At 46.0% G+C, this 20,577-nt stretch overlaps 1 long non-coding RNA gene across 1 annotated transcript in view; it reads left to right on the plus strand.

Annotated features, from left to right (window-relative positions):
* The window catches only part of LOC144161867 (uncharacterized), a 290,728-nt gene extending 271,433 nt beyond the window's left edge, over positions 1 to 19,295 (plus strand). Inside the window, exon 4 of the long non-coding RNA XR_013320510.1 lies at positions 19,217 to 19,295. This is a non-coding gene — a long non-coding RNA (uncharacterized LOC144161867). The remainder of the gene's footprint in view (positions 1 to 19,216) is intronic.
* The last annotated feature ends 1,282 nt before the right edge of the window (positions 19,296 to 20,577 follow it).

The raw sequence follows: 20,577 nt of genomic DNA on the forward strand, positions 1-20,577 counted from the left end.
TGCATTTTCTGATCGTCTGCTGCACCATTTGGCTCCTTCTTACCGTGAATCCCGAAACGTGCGCTTCGCTCTGCATACCCATGGTGGCGCCGTAGTTCCAACATCAACTTACGCTGCCTCGCAGGTCCAAAATCAGCCGCCATTTTCCCATAGGCTAAAATTGTTTTATGTATTTTCAGAATAAACTGGCAAGTACCGTCGTTGTTTCCGGTGTCAAACAAAATAGACCACGAAATGGGACCTTCGTGTAAAGTTTCAGCGCAAACAGAGCGGTTGTTCGCTCAGGAAAATGTTTTAAAGTGTTCCGATTATCGCCGCACCAACCTGTATGGGCTGAACTTGGCGCCATGTTGAACAAGTGGAAAAACACACTTAGGATGGCTGAACGGGCCATAGAACGAACAAAGGTAGGGGTAACACTCAGGGACAGGAAACAAGCTACCTCGATCACACAATAAACAGAGTAGATGATATAATAACTCAAATGACAAAAAAATGGGCTCAGGCTGGCCATGTAGTCATGATAAATGACAACCGGTCGACGACCAAGGGAACAGGAGAGGAAGGCTAATAACACAATAGAGGGATGAAAAAATATCATGCACCCATCCGTCTATCGACGATGATGGTTGAGTGCGGTTCTTTATCGTGATTGATTCTTTGTTTGGCTAATCCCATACTGCGAGTATGTGCTAATGTGGATGTACGCACCGCTTTTCATGAATACCCACAGCAACTCTCAGGTGTGTACTCCGGAAGCCTAACGTTTGGGTTTCGGGTGCATGGCGCAAATTGGCCCAAGTCTTCATTTCCCAGGAGACAAGACAACGGCCGTGTACATAAACGAACACCTATCGCCTGATAACAAGCGATTGTTTGAAAAAACTGTGGCACTCAAACAGGAGAAAAACTGCCGTTTTCTCTGGACTGAAAACTGCCAAATCAAAGCACGTCAGTCCGAAGACACCTATGTCTACCGCATCATGTCCGAGTCTGAACTCAGGATCGTGGCCAAGCTGCCTACTTAGGGCCTATATAACAACTCGATCGCTTCAAAAGGGCATCCTACATATCCCCCTCCGAACGTGCTTCTTATTTCTCGGTTCCCTGGAGATCACTAAATTATTTCTATGCGCGAAGCCTATTCAAGCATTCTGATGGTATCACCACCCTTCTGTCGTCCATAAAACACCAATTCTGGGTAATCTGCATCAGTGTAACATGGTTAACATGAAACGATACAGATTTGTACGGTTTTGCTTCGTATTCTTCTGAATATTGTCATCTGCAATAGCAGCCATGGCGGCGAACCCATGGTTGTTTCATCATAGCTCCCTTACCGCAGGCGTCCTGACCAGAAAATTATACGTAAACTGCGAGTCTGTTTGGATTGAATTCGATGAACAAATATTCTTACAAAATAGAAAAAACTTAGCCATACAAAAAACTTCCCCGTCATCTGACATTACTGAGTTTCGCCTAGCTTTAGTTGATATATTGCGTACACTATCACCAGAACGCGACAATGTGTTCATCTTGGGAGACATAACCATTAACGTCTTAGGAAATAACGACCCTTGCAATAAGTATAAATGTTGTCTCAATGGTCATGGCTTCGAATGTATCGTGGCCATTCCAACCAGCTGTGTCGATAACGGACACAGTACGCTCATAGACCACGCATTATGAAACTTGATAAACTCCGCCGCATGCTGCTGTAGTCGAAGTTCCCATAACTAATTATAACACTGTTTTTGTCCGAATCAATTACTCTGTAAATAAAGATAGCATGCAGTTAACGAAGAGCAAGGTGTTTTCTTTGAACTCCTCCGTAATTCGAATTGGGCAGCATTAACTTCCAGACAGAACCCTGATGATATATTTAATACTTTTTCTGATAGTATCGCTCGTGTACTAGATTCAGCAACGGTGACTACGCGCCAAGATAGGTTATCTGCTTCTCGGAACGACTGTGTGACCGACAGTCTTCCTAGATGCATGCGGAAAAAATAAAACATGTATAAAAAGACCAAAAACAATCGTACCACTTAAGCCTTTAAAAAAGTTACAAACTGTACCGCAACGTCTTAACAGCTATATGTAAGGAAGCCAATAGGAAGTTCTTTAAAACTGCAATCGACTGTGCTTGGAACAACGTTAATAGGCAATGGCAAGTTATAAATACTTTCTTGGTCCGAAAGCGCTTTAACGCTCCAGTAACCACGGTTAATACTGAAAACGTCAGTTGCAATGATCCACAGGACTTAGCAAAAGCCTTTGCAGATGCTTATTCGTTCGAGCAAGCTCATCCTGATGTGTTCTTTCAGACCAATTACTCCCGCCTTCCCCAGAGATTTTTTTCATCTTCCTACCACGCTCGAGGAAGTTTGTGCTGTCATAGGCACCCTGAAGAACACCGGCCCCGGCATTGACAACTTTCCTTCTTGCCATATCAAACTTATCGCACAATATGTTTCGGTGTTTCCTCATACATCGTTAACCTTATCTTCAAAACAAGCGTATTTTCTAACGTTCTGAGAAAAGCTAAACCAGTTCCTGTTTTCAAAAAGGGTGATAAGTGCAATGCCTCAAACTGTTGCCCAATTGCCATTTTTTCATTTTTAGTAAAATAACAGATGAACTCTTAGTTGGACGGTCAATGTAGAACTTAAAATTTTATATCCTGCCACCGTATCAGTTTGGTTTCAGGGATGGTTATTCAACGGACCTCGCCCTCATTTCCTTAACCGATAATATCAAAGCGGAAACAGATACGGGACAATTTTTCGACGCATTTTTCATTGACTTTTCAAAGCCGTTTGACTCTATTAACCATACGATATTGTTTAGTAAACTTAACTCGATTGTTATAACTGGCCCTACGTTCAATTTAATCCAGAGTTACCCGCTTAATAGAGAACAAGTCGTATGCGTGTCAAAGTGCTACTCTTGGACTAAGATTACGAATATTGGTGTTCATCAGGGGTCAATCATTGGCCCTTTATTGTTTTAATTTACAAAGTGATCTTCCACTATGTCTTAATTATTTTTACAGCATACACTCTCAGTCGCGTGCCGGATGGCGTCCTATTTATATGCAGTGGGAAGGCACAATACCGTGATATAAGAGGCCCTGACAGACTTCTTTTCAGTGACAAAGCATAAGGTGGTTGCATCACGCTTATATGCTACGCCAAGGGCCAGTGTCACGGCTATAAACTAGCAGACAGCCTGACGCCCGGAATAAAATAAAAAAGGGGGGCAATCGTGAAGCTCCGAGCGATATATGTGTGGCTTGCGGCGCATGCGCGTATTCCTCATCACACAATGGCCCGGGAGCTTCTTTTGCGGTGGCCGATGACGATCGCCCGACGACGCGGCGAAAGCCGGAAAACATTAAAAAAAATCTTGCCTGCACATGCGCAGTAGAAATGAAAAAAAAGTTCGCGCGCGGCGAGTTGTGGTCCGATGATTTGTCTCTATCGCGCACTTGCGAAGAATTTCGGCGCGGAGCAAGTTGGGGTCCCGTGCTTTGACTCTTGCTCTGTGTAGTTCATACTTAGTTCAAAGCTTTCAAACTTTCTTGACCACGTTCGCTTCCGCGGATATCAAATGTGTGCTTCGAGGTCGATGTAACCGTGGAAACAACAGCGAATGCGATGGGATTATTAGGGCCACCGGGAACGCACGCCAAGCAGCGGCGCCATGTCAAGCCGGCGGGTGTGTGCATTACGGGCATAGCCAGGTGGAACAAAAGCATAGCCCGGTGGAAGAAAAGGATAGGTAAGTCCGGGATTTCTTTTTTTTTTCGAGGGGTGGGGGCGCAGATTGTAAGAATTAGTGTTTACAGACTAGTAAGAGCCCCCAAATTATGCCTTTTTCGTCGTCGTAAAATCCCGCACCCAACGCGTTCTCCGATCCCCGGGGCCGTATTGTAAATTTCACGTGATTTATAGAGAGGATTCGGTTTCCCAGTGCGGCGGCCGGTTTCGGATCCAGGCGAAAATGAAAACCCTTGCACATGTGTGGTACTCCCATTGCCATAATGAGTACCGTGGTTACATAAAGAAATTGCATTCTTACACACATTTCATTGTCCAGGTCAAGGCACATAAAACCCAGTTTGAATTTTGTATTTTTCAATATTCTATGGCTACTGCTTGTTATTTTCGGTAGGCGTAGCAAAAAGTTAGGTAACGTTTTTTCGTAACTAGGTTTTCGCGTCGTCGTTTCGGCTAGTGACTTTTCTGGCACGTCGAGTAGTCTGGATTTGTGGTGATTTGTAAAATTCATTACGGTGCGCTTAAGTGGTAAAGTTTTCACATGAAGCAACATTCATGAGTAACACCAGCCCCCATCTTGTTGGGTTCACCACGGCTGTCGTCTGTCTGGAGTGTCAACTCGCGGTTTGCAGAAACTTGATAGCATTGGCAGCGCTAACGCGGTGCGTCGCCGGCGTGGAGGTCGCTCAACAGGTGGCTTCTTATGTTGTTACAGATGCGTTGGCTGTTGCTCGTTGCGTGCAGTTTACCTATGCTTTAGCAAAAGATATTGCTAGCAATTTTCTTCGATTCTTAATAAAATGTTTTGCGCCATACTATTGGTGGAAATTGTTTCATAAAAAAAGTAGGGCACATTACCCTTCGCATGTAACAGGGAACCGAGTTTCTTTACGACGTCCAATTGACGTGTCGGCGTCAAATAAAATTTGGCCATAATTTTCTCGCAGGCCTTTGCACTAAAAAAGCGCTCGGCCTTCGTGTTTATGAAGAAAACGTCCTTTTGGAGAGCGCTTGAATCTAAAAGCAGTAAGAAAGAAATAATTGCCTAACTACAGCGATGCACTTGCCTGATTTATGATATTTTCACATATCGGCTATCGCGTTGGTGATACTTCTGCTGCGCCCCTTCAGGCTATACTGTTATACCGCTGATAAATAACGCCATCATTTTGTATCTGGCCACTTTTTCACCTGCCGTTTCTTTTTTCACGCAGTGCCAACACAGCAGATTCCTACCCGAAACTCATCGTTTTTTAAATGTTTACAACGCTGTTTACATTCCAGTGCGACGAAATTCCAGAACCAGCAGCTCCTGGGCCAAAGGTTGCTTGGGGCGATTCTACAAAGGCCATCTACGTCATCGGAAGTGGTGTACCTGGAACATAATTGAAGCCCGAAGAATGTACTTTTTTTGTTTGGTAATATATTAAATTAAGGATATGAGATACCCGTCAGCTTTAGGCCAAACGCTGGGCGTTATACAGTCAGTAGCCTGCAAAACAGACGAGTTTCCTCCCTGTTTTGTAAGCAGCAACCTGCTGAAAGTTCCACAAATGAAAACAATAATTTCATCTTGACAGGTCGTTATTTGCTCTTCCACAAAAAAAGATTTTCATTTGTGTTCCATAAGGGCAGTCTGCTAATATTTGTATTTGTTATTTCAATATATGTCTTTTGTGTTCACATTTGTATTTTGGATATCAAATAAAAAGAAAACATCGTTAATTCGACATGGTGCCATTTATGTCATTTACATCTCACACTTGCGCATGTTCATGAATTCGAGAATGACAAAATACTTAATTTTTACATACCCAACTGAGTTCTCTGTTCGTGTCCCAAGCTTGTATCAGTAGACTATAACTTCAAGATGCGGGTAGGTTTAAGGTATACAGATACATGCTTTACAGCTTTGCTTGCAACATGGCATGTGAACACAGGGAGTTTATTTCGTGGTATGTGCATTTAGACTTGATAAATTAGGTGGAGAAACACTGAGATGATAACGGTAGAACCTCATTGCATGAAAACTGAGGTCATGAAGATGTTCCAGAAGTGCACAAATTACAAATGTGTTAGTGCAATTGCAGCCCTTGCAACCCATTTATTTGTGGCATTGTTTTATATGATGTACACTTTCGATGCACAAGGGTGCGTTCATGACCAAGTGCTATGGTTTTCCTGGACTGCCTTGAAAATGCTGAACCGCGACCTTGCGCGTCCGCGTACAAAAATATAACTCCTTAATACGGAAGCGCGAATGAAACGAAGCCACTTAAAAAAATTGCATAAATCCAGAGAATTGTCTACTAATGCGCAGCATTCTTATGGCGCTTCCACTGAGTGTGAGCCTTAAAACCAATTTCCTTGAGTTTTCTAAGCCCTCTCCATCCAATTATCTCCAATTAACCTATTGTAATGATCACAGGTGTTACTTGCGCCAAACCTGCATTTTTGTAAATAAAGGACGTTACAAGGCTCAGCATTTTCCGTATTTTATATATTGTTCGTGTTCTTTAGTTTTTCAAAATACTGTTCGACCAATTATCTATATTTACGCTATGATAACGATTGCAAGTGGAATTTTTGCTAAATATGCATTATTGTGGGAATGCAGGGCATTATACGATTCGCCATTTTCTGTCATTTTTTTATATTTGTATTAATTCCAATTTTCTCGAAATTTTGTTTGACCAATGATCTTTATTTACGATATTATAACGATTAAAGGTGGAACTTCCGTGAAACCTGCATTTTTCTAGAAATGCAGGTCGTTACAAGTTACACGGCCGAGCGCTTATCCGGTCTGCGCGAGAAAACGCTAAGATATTCTTTGTGTGCTCGCGATCCCTCAGAAAAAACGGAGTATCTAGAGGGCCGTCCGAAGGCTCTTTACCTGGACGTCAACGCAGCAATTCTGCAGGCGTCGCGGCACAATGTTATGTAGAGTGAGTAATTTATTATTGGTTCATTACATTACCAGATGCGCAATTTACTACCACCCCCCTTTAACAAAACAATAGTCAAGGCATGTAACCGCACCATCAAAAGAGCTACTACGAGCAGAAAAAATTCAGTCCACCATTTGATGCTTGGTATATTTGCCACTCGTGACGAAACAGCTCTTATTTTCAGTACTACAGTGCGCCTTACGTGTTAGTTATTTGCAAGCATTGTCATAGGGGCATTTTCCACCCATGTCCAAGAATACGTTTGGTAACAAGGCAGTAGAACTGTTATCAATTCCGTTTGCATCGATGGAATAAATCCCCGCACGGGGCATCATACTGGAACGGGCACACAACATGGAAAAAGGTTTCCGCTCGTACCAATGTACTTAAGTTCCCGCAAACCATAGTAATATGCTCTTTAGTAGAGCGATTCAAAAACGGTGGTCTAAAGAGAGCCACTGGCAGCCGAATGTGTTATTTAAGACTTTTGCTTGACGCGCAAAAGCATGCAGAATACATATAAGCCCATGTTTGCACTCCCCAGAAGCCCGGTGGTCGTGGCGCAGTGGTTATGATATCCGCCTCTTGATGTGTTGTATTAGACCCAGGTTCAATTCTCCGTGCGGTCACGTCTATGTTCTTACATGTCTTGCATGATGTAACGTGTGTTAGAACATTAGTCACGGGGTTCTGGCGTTGCCATGGCAATGCTAGCGAAAAAATGGATAAAATCAATTCTGGCTGAGTGGCTTTTTTTCTCTTTTTTTGCTGAAAAGCAACGAGGCCGCTTATTTGAGGGCCATATGATTTGGAGGCCACTTCTTAAGCGGGAATACACTACCATAACGGGCCGCGTAGAAGATTGACGTCAGCGGCCCGCCGAACATACGGCTTGTGGTTTAGGTAGCCCTCTGGTTAGGCGGCCCTCAAGAGGGCCGCCTAAACGGCGGGCACCGTGTTCGGTTTGCCACGTGTTTGGCGGGCCGCTTAGGCTCGAGGCACTCGCCGCGGTGGCTCAGTCGCTAAGGCGTTGCGCTGCTGAGCCCGAGGTCGCGGGTTTGATTCCCGGCCGTGGCGGCCGCTTTTCTGATGGAGGCGAAAAGCAAAAACGCCCGTGTGTACGAGATTTCGGCGCACGTTAAAGATCCCCAGGTGGTCAAAATTAATCCGGAGCCCTCCACTACGGCGCGCCTCATCGCCTGCGTTGCGTCGGCGCGTTAAACCCTACAATCAATCAATTATGCTCGAGGCCACTTGAATCGCCACTTGACAATCGGCTTTAAATTGACGTAGCAGCCCGCCTGCATGCAGATCCGATAACCAGGAATTGAATAAGAGTGCACTTTACGCTGATGACACAACTTTTACGTCAGATACGTGCCTTGGTTCATTAGTAGATGCACTTGATACAGATGCATCTAATTTAGAGACATGCTGTAAATAACCAGCCGAGCATTAATGCTGCCAAATTAAACTTCATAATCTTTAATCATCATCATCCTCATCACAGCCTATCTACGCCCACTGCAGGGCAAAGGCCACTCCCATTATTCTCCAATTACCCTGCTCCTGCACTAACTGCGGCCAATTTATCCCCGCGAAATACTTTATCTCATCTGCCCATTTAACTTTCTGCAGCCCCCTGCCACGCTTGCCTTCTCTAGGGATTGACTCCGTTAGATCGGATCATAAGATGTGATCATAATCTTTACGTCACATCAAAGGACCGTTCCCGGACGTCCTTGCATTGCCCTTGATTGTAGCATACTCTTTCCCTGTGACAATATGACATTTCTTGGCGTAGAAATTGAAAAGAACTTCAAGATTTAACAACCATATCGCATTAATAGCAAGAAAACCAGCTTACGGTATTATTAGAGTAGGCTATAAACTTCGTTCCTTTTTTATTGAATGCATCATTATCTCACTTTACTACGCATTCTTACACAGTCACATATCATATGGCATGTGATCTTGAGAAAATGCATAGAAAACTAATTTATCTCCACTGCAGCAAATTCAAACTGAAACTATTGGAATTATAAACTTTAGCCACTTTCAATCGAACGCAGTTTCATTGCTCCGTACGCATAATATCTTGACGGTTTCAAAACTTGCTGAGTATTCCCATGGCCTATTAGTTTATAATTTCATTAATGGAAACCTCCCCCTCTAGGTAATTAGTACTGACCAGTTCCCTCGTGGTAATCTCACTCGGGTTTCATCAAACATGAGGTATTTATTGCCGAAAGTAACAATGAACTACGGAACGTTTTCAAGGAACTTTTCGGCTATACACTTTTTGGAATGTCCTACCGCTCTCAATTAAAACATCACGTACTCTCATACATTCAAAAATTATTTACGGGCGTTCTTATTCCAACCTAAATAATTGGACTTTGTTGTATCTTGTTGAGTTGCAATTCTTTATTCCTCGCAATATTAATGTTTCTTGCTTACAATGCTCTTGCATATATAACGTTATTTAGCTTGCAGACATTACGTTTTTTTTCTTTTTTTCATTGCTAATATGTTTCTTGCTTATTATGTTCTTGGACATATACCGTTATTTATCTTGCTGATGTTTTTTTGCGTTTCGTTGATTGATATATTTCTGCTTATGACATGTGCTTCCGAAAGTTTTTTGAATAACAGGAGGTGTTACCTTCTGTATCTGACTGTGGAACCTCCTCCTGAAATCTTGTATAGTACACACTGTTGTAACACAAAACGAAATAAATTCAAATTCAAATTCATTCCGGTAACGGGAACATCGGCCTTGTACAACGCGTAGTCCACGTAAATTTGCGGTTAATGACTTCGTTCGGCGGTTAGTGGGAGCTAAGCGTTCGAACGGATACCTTATCAGCTGCCTGCCGCGGACATTGCCTTGTTTCCTCTGTGCTACATTTGAGATATCCGAAATTCTCCTTAAAATGTTTCCAGATGAAGGGGGGCAAGTACATAACGCCCCTGGGAGGTAAAGCACTGCGAGAAAATGTTTCGACTCAACCAATATTTCGATATATCCAAGTTCGAGTTAAGAATGGATTACAGTATATATTTTGACACTACCGCGGAGAATCTGGACGATACGGAGTGGACGATGCACGCACGCGTTTTTATGGGAGGTCCGGGCGCAGTGGAACAAGACGCGCCATCTCTGTTCCTAAGCGGCACAGACATGGCGGTTTTCAGTGTGGCCAAACAAAAAATCGCTCGCTTAACTTTTCAGTGAATGCCATGTGTTAGCAAAAAAAAACCACTTACCCTTGTGCATATGTATGGTTCTAGTCAGCAGAAGATTGATTAAACCAAACGCAAAGTGAAGCATATGAGTGATTTATTTGCAGAGCGCCATCTTAAGCCCTCGTATACACCATCGTCGGCCGCCGCAAAATCGTCGTCGAGTGTTGCCATGCCGTTTAAGGTGTCCACTGCTATTTTCCTAACTTAACAGGGCAAGAAACGCACGAATGCCAATGGCGCAAGAAACAGCGCTAGAATATCCCCTACTCACCTAACTATCTTCTTCTTGTGCGAGGGGATCAGCGCTTGCGCACGCACCCATTCAGGGGGCTCGGCGCGTCTACGCAGATTACATTCTCACCTCTCAGCGCGACGCACTTTATAATAAGCCACGTCGTCTTTTTGCGTCAGGATCTTCTTTCGTCGCCCCATCCCCCATGTGCGTGTCACAGCGTCCGTGAGAGTTCTGCCTGGGATGTGTTTTGAGAGGTGTTTCTGAGAGGTGTTTTCTTGTTGTGTTAAAAGCGCATGTGCACGTAGAAGAACCAGAACGATGAAGGAGAAGTACATAAAGCTAAGCAGGCCCAAGCGGTCGCGTTTTACACAGAGTGATCCACTTGCAGCAGTACCAACTATCTAAGTCCAGGCGTTATTAGTTTTGTATGTGCCGTCAGAGCCGACAGCAAGCAGCGTGCGCGTTTCTGTCCATTGACAGCACAGCCATTTCTTCCGTGTGATTATACGCTGTTTCTTCAATGTACAGCTTTGTATGTCGGGTGCATTAGCCCTTCTTACGCCCGATTCCTGGTGAATCTCCGATGTGGTTTCGTGCCATGCTACAGGGATATCACGAGACGCAAGCTTACGCGCGCTGGAAGGTTTCTTGCTATTTTTGTTTTTATTTATTGCGAAACTAAGCGTTGTAACAGCTCTGCGTTTAAAAGTGAATGGTGCTATCACAGGAAGAAATGCTGATCTGTCTAGTTTACATAATTGGCATGTCTTTATATAGAGGGAACAAAGTTTCGTTCCATCTTCTGAAACAAGTCACAAGGCAGACTTGGGGTGGAAGGAGGGGTTGGGCCGTTGCCCGCAACCAAACCCACCACATATCGTGATTGCCAGCCCTAGGCACGTAAAAATGAATGAACGGGATTTATAAAGAGAAAAAGCCCCTGGGCTGTGAAGGTTATTAGCGAGGGTGGATTAATTGTTTTAAGCAATCATATACATCGTCAAACATAGAGGTGGGTTCGGCCTTTAAATTCCCACTACTCTTCCGAAACCACTCGTATTATCGGTAACTGTGTGCTTGTCTAATGAGGAATGCAGGGTGGCCTAGGAGTATCCAGAAGTGTGGAGTATCGAATGCACGACGCACGCTAATAAAAAGAGCCTGCACCGTATCGTACAAGCCTTCGGTGGATTTTTCGCTAGTATTATAATTGTTGAGAATCGTTTGGAATTACCAAATGTACGCCACTGCATGGCGTTAATGAAACACTAGCAAACTCGACATTGGAGCGTACCAGCGGCCTTTGAGCAATATATAAACCGACGTCGGATCGGAGCGCATGCATGGGTCCTGTATAAGAAAATTTGAGTGGGTTCTTTAGTCATTCGCTCAGATATTTCAGACTCCCTTAGGTATGAACACACGGCATCGTCGCGTCGGCGTGCTGACTTTGGCAGGGTTACTTTCGCTTAGCGCGATCTTTCGGCGTGGAGAGGAAGCATAAAAATCTCGCTCCATACCTTCCGTCAGCTTTTCCAGCCGTGAGCGCACGGCGCAATTCATAAGCAGGGTCATAAAAAAATGGCGCAAAAGAAACGCCGAAATTGAGATGGCCCCGTAACAAAGCGATGTCTGCGACGAGGTACGTTTTCGACAGGTACATTTTTATTTGCTATGGACCTAACAAAGGACCATCTTCTCAGATATTTGAAAGTTTAAATTGCTGAAAATAGTATAATTGATCCTCGATATTGATAAACGATACCCCAAAATTGACTGTTACGCGAACATTCATAACTATTGAATGGATTGCACGAACTTCAAAATGATTCGTACAGGGGTAGCACGCTAACCGCGCTTTGGAACTAACTATGATCTTTATCATCCTATGATACGAATCAGAGTATAGTGATAATAACAAAGAAAATCGAAAAAATGTCATTTTTGCCTTCATTCCTTGAAATAAACCATGATAACATCAAAACATACCATCCGGTTTCAGAAATCCCACTTCATTGCACATTATATTAATAAAGAGAAAAGCCCGCGAAGTTTCATTGAAATACAATTATTCATTTCAAAGTTACAACTGTTCGCGCAAGAATGAGGGGCAAAAAATCAAGTTGAGAGAAAAACAAGAAGACCGTTTTTCCATCCGTGTTTAAACCACACATTCGTGTCCGGGAGCGTTCAAATGAACTAGGTTCATAGCTAGGGCTCTGCTTAGCTGCCACAAGCGATTGGTTCGCTTTTGTTGTTGCCAGCATTTTCTTGCGGAGGGGTTTTATCTCCCCGATTGATTGGCGCTTACCCTGCTTCACTCCATACTGTTTACTCGATACTCCATACACATTGCTGCGCGAGCTCCTTCTGCAGCGCCAGCATGCGAACGAGCAAATGGTGCTTGCAACCACGCCATCCATGTATCTCCCTTCGCTGGAGTCCGTGGCCGACAAGGTAATGGAAGTTGTCAGCACAGCCAATATCACCCGCCCCTCGCACGACGCCAGCTCCTGCGGACGTATGTACGTCTGCGGTGCCTGCCAATGTCGGTCACCTGTGCGAACGACTGGAGCAATGCCTCGTCGTGGTGACGAGGCGAAACAGCTGAACACATTCTGCCCGCCCGTCACGCCGACGCGACCGCTCGTCTTCCCTGACGGCCCGATGCGGTTCGTGGACGCAGCCCTACATCAGCCCCGGTGTATGCGTCTACTACCGGCGTTTCGGCGCAGATGCTGGTCACTGCCTCTAGCCACTCTCATGGACGGGAAGCGGCCCAGCAGACCGATAGCGGCGGCGAGCGTTTCTGGCCCCATTGAAAATCCCCCTCGCGAGGGGCACGATCAAATGCAGAGCATTTCCGCGGGGGGCGCGCCTGCAAGTCGTATGGAATACGTATTGGTTGTCGTTGTTATAATTGTTGTCTTCCAGCGTAGACATTGTCGATGAAGTCGATGGTGAAACGTGAAACGTGCCGTGAACCCCCTGCCGCGGCTATGACGCAACGTGGCGCGGCTATGACTCAACACAATCCACTTTATTCCAATCCAATCCAAATCCAAACCAATCCAATCCAATCCAATCCAAGCCAAGCCAAGCCAATTCAATCGAATCCAATCCAATGCCCCTCGCGAGAGTGTTATGGCGCCGAAATCGCGCCACCACACGAACGCGTGATGTTGACGTCACGATCACGCCACAGATGTTAGCGACCGGAGCGCGCGCGAACGACATATGTGGTTTAAGCGCGAACCGACCGCGGCGAGAGAGCGCGATGCGAGAGCCCCCACCTTTTCTTGCGCGCCAACCGACTGTTGCTCAGCGCGAACCCAACGCGGCGAGAGAGGGTGTTGCGCACGTCCCCACCTGCTGTGCGCCCGAACCGAACGCTGCGAGAGAGGGTGTTGCGAGCGGAGAGAAGAGGAGGAGGAGGCACGGAAGAGGGCGCACCTGTGGCCGACGCTTGAATGAGTCAAGGATATACGCCTCGAGCTTCGCGATTGCTGCGCCGCCTGCCGCCGCTTCTGCGCGGCGTTGACGGGATGTGCGCTGCGTGGCTGATAGGGGTTCGTGCAGTGTTTTGGTTCTGTTTCGCTTCTTTTCGCCTTTCCGTGCCTTAAAAAGCCCTGTTATGATGACGTCTATAAGCAAAGAGTAGGTTTAGGTCACTTAAAAAGCAGCTGCGTCTTCGTAGAGCACGCGATCGCCTGCAAGAGCCACCCGCGGGGACGTGGTTCTGCGCGCATCGTCGCCGCTTTTCGGGGCGTCGGCGACGGTGGCAGCATATCACCCCTGTCACCTACAAATACGTCAGGCACAAATGAATTCTAGCGTCGCCTCGTTTAGACGTGATACTGGCACGGGGAGAGGTTGGCTTCATTTTGCAGCGTAGACAACGAATGCGGCTTCGTTTCGCATATATAAGTCGCCGAAAAATATGTTTCGGGGATGTGATTAACCATTCCCGGACAATAACTTATACCTTTTATAAGAATATAAACCATGCGAAAATGTTAAGTATATTCCAATCCTGTAAGTCGGTAAATATGTGCCCACACACACCTTATAGCAAGAACCAAGGCAATCTAATATAAAACCACGGAAAAATACATGCTGTGCAAGTGCGGAAGAAATATAATAGCTCTAATGGAAATGAAAAAAAAACACACAGTGCAGCTTCTGACATGCTAAAGACGTCCGTCGAAACTTAAGCCAGGTAGGACTCACCAGACCAACTATACGCGAAATGCACTGCTATTTCGCGAGACATACGGGGGGGGGGGGTAGAGGAGGGGGACGCTGTGTACAAATGCAGAGCGGAATCAAGCAATGAACGTTTTAGTAATCACACAAACAAATCTCGCGTTCAAAGTCGTTTTGTTTTTCGACTTCAATTAACAGCTGATCGTTAGGCGGACGCATTTTTGGAAGTATACAGGGTAGGCAGTTCACAAGCGATGAAAGGTGTCGGAAGAGTGTGGTATGTGGTAAGGCCCTCTGATTTCAGTTTCTCTTTTATTTTGCAGGCTACCTGTGCCATGTGGCGATATTTCGAAGAAGCGTTTAGTCGCGTACGCTGATTATATTCTAAGCCGGTCTGCGCGCTGCTCGAAGAGGGTATACGTAGCAGATGAATGTTTGCGGGCGCTCACCTCACGACAAGACGACTCTGTCGTGTGCTGATCGCCGAGTATAATTCTGCATTGTCCGTCGTACTTACGTTCAATATTCCCCAAATTAACAAACACTGGCTTGTAAATAGTGGTCATCAATATATGAGGTATAATATTGGCAAACGTAACTGGCGTGCCGTCAGGTATCAGTGTTCCGATAAATATGTAAGCGCACAAAACTGATTTACATCGTAGTGTATATCCGTAGCATGAACATCTGAGGAACCGGTGGTTACGGAGACGCTGCTAGTAAATTCACGGTAGTGTAACTACAATCAGGTCTATGCATACACCGGTTCGGCGACGCTGGCCTTTGACACACACCTGGCGCTTATGCAGACCGAATTTACCACACTAAGGTCGCGTCAGAAACCTTTACACTCTCGTAAACACACCCCATTTGAGAACAGAGTGACTGCTCCACATAAACACGGATTTCCAACGCCCGCAAACAATAAATCTCAGTCGTGAACATGCCGCAAAAGCAGCGGCGACAGTGGGGAGCGGGACGGAGACTCCCGCGCCTGCTTTCGAAACGGGTCGCTAGGGGGATTTCAGTGGCGCCCCTGCAGGCGCCTCGAGATTCGCGATCGCTGCGCCGCCTGCCGCCGCTTCTCCGCGGCGTTTGCGGGATTAGCGCTGCGTGGCTGATAGGTGGTCATGCAGTGTTTTGGTTCTCTTTCGCTTCTCTTTTCCTTTCCGCGCACTAAACAACTTGTTAAGCTGACGTCTGTAAGCTAACTGCACGTTTAGGGCGCTTAAAAAAAACAGCGGCGTCTTGGTAGAGCGCTCGAACGCCAACAAGAGCTACCCGGGGAGGCGGTTCTGCGCGCTTCTTGGCCGCTCTTGCGGGCGTCGGCGACGGCAGCGGCATATCACCGCTGTCACCTTCGAACACGTCAGCACAAGTGAATTCTATTTATTGTCACCTCGTTTAGACCTGATATTGGCACCGTAAGAGGTTGGTTCGTTTTGCAGCGCAGACAACAAATGCGGCTTTGCTTCGAATATGTACGTCGTAGAAAAATATGTTTTGGGGATGTGATAACCCAACAGCGCACAAAAACTTGTACCTTTTATGGGAATATAAGCCACGCGAAAATGTTAAGTACACTCAAAGGCTGTGCATTGTCAGATATGTGCCCACTCATGCCTTGTGGTAAAACCAAGGTATATGTTAATGACCACGGGAAAATGAACGGTCTGCAAGTCAGGAGCAATAAATAGAATAGTCGTACGGGAATAAAAAAAAAACCGAGTGCAGCTTCTGAAATGCTAAAGACGTTTGTTTGAGCAAGGAAGTATTCACCAGACCAACTAGATGCGAAATGCACTGATATTTCGCTAGACATGGGGGGGGGGGGTTGAGGAGGAGGACGCTCAACTGTCGTTGTTTACAAATTCGGAGCGTAATCAACAAATCAACGTTTTATTAATCGCACACACAAGCTGCGTGTTCACTTTTCGTTTGTTTTTCGCCTTCACCGAACGGCTGATCATTCGGCGGACGCATTTTTTGAAGAATACAGGGTAAGCAGTTCACAAGAAATACGAGGTGTCGTTGAAAGAGTTGATTGATTGATTGATTGAAGGGTTTAACGCGCCGACGCAACGGAGACAATGAGGCACGCCGTAGTGGAGGGCTCCGGATTAATTTTGACCACCTGGAGATCCTTAACGTGCGCCGAAATCTCGTACACACGGGCTCGTTGGAAGAGTGTCGTATCTGATAAGGGTCTCTGATTTCGGTTTATGCTAGATTCTGCAGTCTCCCAGTGTCATACGACGATGTTTCGAAGAAGAGTTTCGTCGCGGACGCGGATTACTCTATAAGCCCATCTTCGCGCTTCTCGTGGAGGATAAATGTAACAGATGAATCTTAGCGAGCGCTCACCTCGGGACAAGACGACCCAGCATTAAATTTGCCGTCGTGTGCTGACTCCGGAGTGTAATTTTGCATTATCCATCGTACTTCTTTGGTACAATGTTTGTGAAATTTATGCCGCATTGGCTTGTTCATGGTACTGATCAATATCTGATATGTGATATTGGCAGGCGTAACTTGCGTGCTGTCAGGTATGAGTGCTCCGCTGGATTTTGTAGTGCACAAAGTGGATTTACATCATAGTGTGTATGGCCGCAACATGAACATCGGAGGAAACACTGCTTACGGAGACACTGCCACTAAATTTCAGGGCAGCGGAATTGCAATCTGCATGCAAATGCTGGCTTCGGGACGCCGGCCTGTGACACACGCCCGGCGCTCATATAGATCTTTCTAAGATCGCGTCATAAACATTTATACTCTCGTGAACACACCAGGCTTGCAAACAGAGTGCCTGCTCCACGTTATTCGGTATTTCGAACGCGGACAAACGGTAAATCGATGTCTTGAACGAGCCCCAAAAGCAACGGCGACAGGGCGGAGCGGGCCGGGGACTCCCGCGCCTGCTTTCGAAACGGGCCGCTAGGGGGATTTCAGTGGCGCCCCTACAGGCCGCGCTCGAGGCGTATAAGGCGCGTCCGTAAGCTGCCATTCTGTGTCGGCTTTGTGGCGCAGTGGGTAGAGCTGCATGCACCATGCGTTCAGAGTCGTGGGATCGAAACCTGGCGCCGGTAAGTGTTATTTTTTTATATAGTGTAGGGGGAGTTATGCGGACTACGGACGTCAACGCGGGTGACTCGTGAGTTACTGAAATGCTCTGCATTTAAAATGTCGCCTCTTTTACATCGTTGATCGCACCACAGGACAAAAGTTTCTTGTCGACACCGGCGCGCAAGTCAGCGTCTTGCCAGCTCCCCCCATGACTGCACCTCCAGCGCAGTCTTCTACCTCCAGGCAGTGAACGGCACGCGCAATGCCGCGTTCCCGCAGCGGTCCCTGATTTTGAACGTGGGTCTTCGCAGAAATTTTCGGTGGATTTTTGCGGTCGCTGACGTTCGGTCTGCCATCCTTGGTGCTGACTTTCTTGAGAAACATAAGCTTCTAGTCGCCGTCAAGCGACCGCGACTTCTAGAAGCGACAACCCTCATCTCAGCTACTGATGTAGCGCCGTCCTGCGCTACAGTTCCTGAAGGACCATTTGCCACCCTGTTTAAAACGTCTTCCCAGCGTAACTGCGCACTACCGCGACTGTCATGTACGCTGGATCGATCAGAGTGTTGCACCGGCTCCTTTCTTAAGGGGGGGGGGGGGGGCGGGGGAACCTTTTAGCGGCAAGTCACAGTGTCAGCGGCACAGTGTGGCGTAGGCCAACAAGCTCGCTCACCCGCCGGAGGGCTCTAGCGCCACTGGCATCAGTAGATAGAGAACCCGCTGCGTTTGGTATAAAAATCGGCTTTGCTACGTGGTGTGGTACTCTTAATCAACGCATCTGTGGCATGCTGATGATGATGATCATTAGAGTTTTTTGGCGCAAGGCCAGCTGGGGCAAAGAGCGCCAAACAAAAGTATCTAAAATAAAATAGTGATCTGTGGCATGCTGTCTACACCTATAATCCTATTACACGGCTGTAAAGGTTCTCTCAGCGACACCTCAAAATTGTTCTCCAGGTTCTCAAGCTTTGCAGCACTAACCAATACATTCACGCCCATAAGGTCTTCGACTGGACAAGGCCTGACTTCCACTGTGTAGCGGTTGTCACAAAGTTTTCGAGTTTGTCGAGTCTTCTCTTACACTTGACCACGCCTTTTTAATAAAACGTCCAGCCTATGTTACTGCTGTTTCTGCTACGAATATTACCTATAAAATGACGCGCCTGATAGCAGTGCCAACAGGAGCATAAAGCGCGCGCAAAGTACACAGGGGCGGTTGTGGGTTCACGCATCACCCTTACAGAAATTTAAAGCAATATAGGGAAAAAGAAAGATGCTAGGTTTGTCATTCTATAATCTTTTACGTATGAGACTAGAAGATGCTAGAAATGTTTTATGGTACGCTGCTGGTATTCACTGCGCTATCAGTTTCTGTTAATGCACCGCTTTAGTTCTGGTTTCAGAACCCTTCATCAGGTGTTAAGAAATTAGCTGTGCCTTTGAACTAACCAAGATAAGAACATGGCTCTTTCTGCAGAGCCATTTCAAATGTTTATTCGAAGAAAACTCTCGATTGAGGTGAATACTAGAATTCTTGAAGGAGGGGATTAATTTATTAAAGAATGTGAACACCCATATTAGGTGGCGGTGGAATGCTATTCTACATGGAGACGGAATGCTGAAAATTGTGTGCGAATTGGTCGAAGCCATTTTATTAAACTTTATACAAATGTAAGTGTTTGGTGTCTCTGTAATGGCCTGACTTCCATATCCTTCTCATTTTTCAGATACACCGCCTTTTCAGTACGTCCTCCTCATCCATAGTGCTAGAGAGCATTGCGCCACGTTTTTGGTACACCATGCGGGCAAGTAGACAAAATATATATTCGCCATTTCCATTTCATTTCCTTTCAGAGAGATCGAACCCAACACATTTCATTGGGGGTAATGCGCGCCACCATAGTAGCCAGTGATGTTGTGCTCCTTTTAAGATAAAGTTGTTTTCGTGTGTCCAATGATACAGTTGTATTTCACGTAGCATCAAAAAGTGATGTAGTTATTGTGTGTTCTCTATTTCATGAAAACTAAATAGTTCTAGATAGCTGTTTAGTTCTACATTTTTGTCCATTGCTACGCGCTATTGCGCCCACACTCGCTAAGTGTCTTTAAGACGTTGTTCAGTACTAGTACTAATAAAAAAAATGAAGGAAGCTCCACTGACTCGCCGAACTTGAAGATAGCGAAGCTGAACGGGACGTTCGTGGCCATCATCACGGCTTCAGTTCACCATTGCGGCCGATATGCTTCTGCTTCGCTGCCGTAATGACCTTTTTTATTTCATCAATGTTCCTATTAGTGCAAGCTGCCTTTATTTTTTCGGAAGTGATAATCATTGAACATCACCTTGGAGGGGCGTACGCTATCGTATCTTTCTTCTTCCAAGCAATTGTTACCACGATTACAACGAACGCTGGAGTTTTTTGCCAATCTTTGCCAATATCCCAAAATTGGTATGCTTCGCTTGACAAATGTGCCTCAGGGACGCTAGCAGATCGCCTCACCGCGCCCACCCATGAGCGCTCCACATTATCTTGGTTTTTAATTGCGGGGCGATCGCAGAAATCTTGCTCAATCTACCTAAGTGGGTATATTGATTGATACACGTGCGTGGGGGCGCTGGGCGGCCGCCGAGAGGACCGCGCACACGTGCGCGCGCTCGGCATTTGTTGATATTTTTTACTTCGGGCACGAAAAACTAGGATTTGCAGGAATTAGTTATCGACTTGTTCGGCAGATCAATTATTGCACCGTTGTACCTCAAAAATTCATTCCGAGAATAACGTCGCGGGAGCAGTTAGGCAAAACTAAGAACGCGGCAGGGTACGTGGTTCGTCTATGGTGGCGCGTGATGTGCATGTTCTACTTGCCGTTACCACATGGCCTCCTGCTGTGCGTATGTGCGGACCGTCCCATGTGGTCATAACGTTCTTCAGCTTAGACGCAAATAATCCGGCTATTACTGAGAAGTCGGCTGTCGTGTCTATGAGGGCAGCGACATCAAAGCCGTCGATGGACAACTGGAGGTCGGACGTCGCCTTCCTCTATTTACGATTGCGTTGGGGCGTTGTATGTCGGCTTGTTCTTGTTG

Source organism: Haemaphysalis longicornis, unplaced genomic scaffold, assembly GCF_048455015.1.
Source record: "Haemaphysalis longicornis isolate Haplotype H1 unplaced genomic scaffold, Haemaphysalis longicornis Haplotype H1 scaffold_12, whole genome shotgun sequence".
Taxonomy (NCBI): domain Eukaryota; kingdom Metazoa; phylum Arthropoda; class Arachnida; order Ixodida; family Ixodidae; genus Haemaphysalis; species Haemaphysalis longicornis.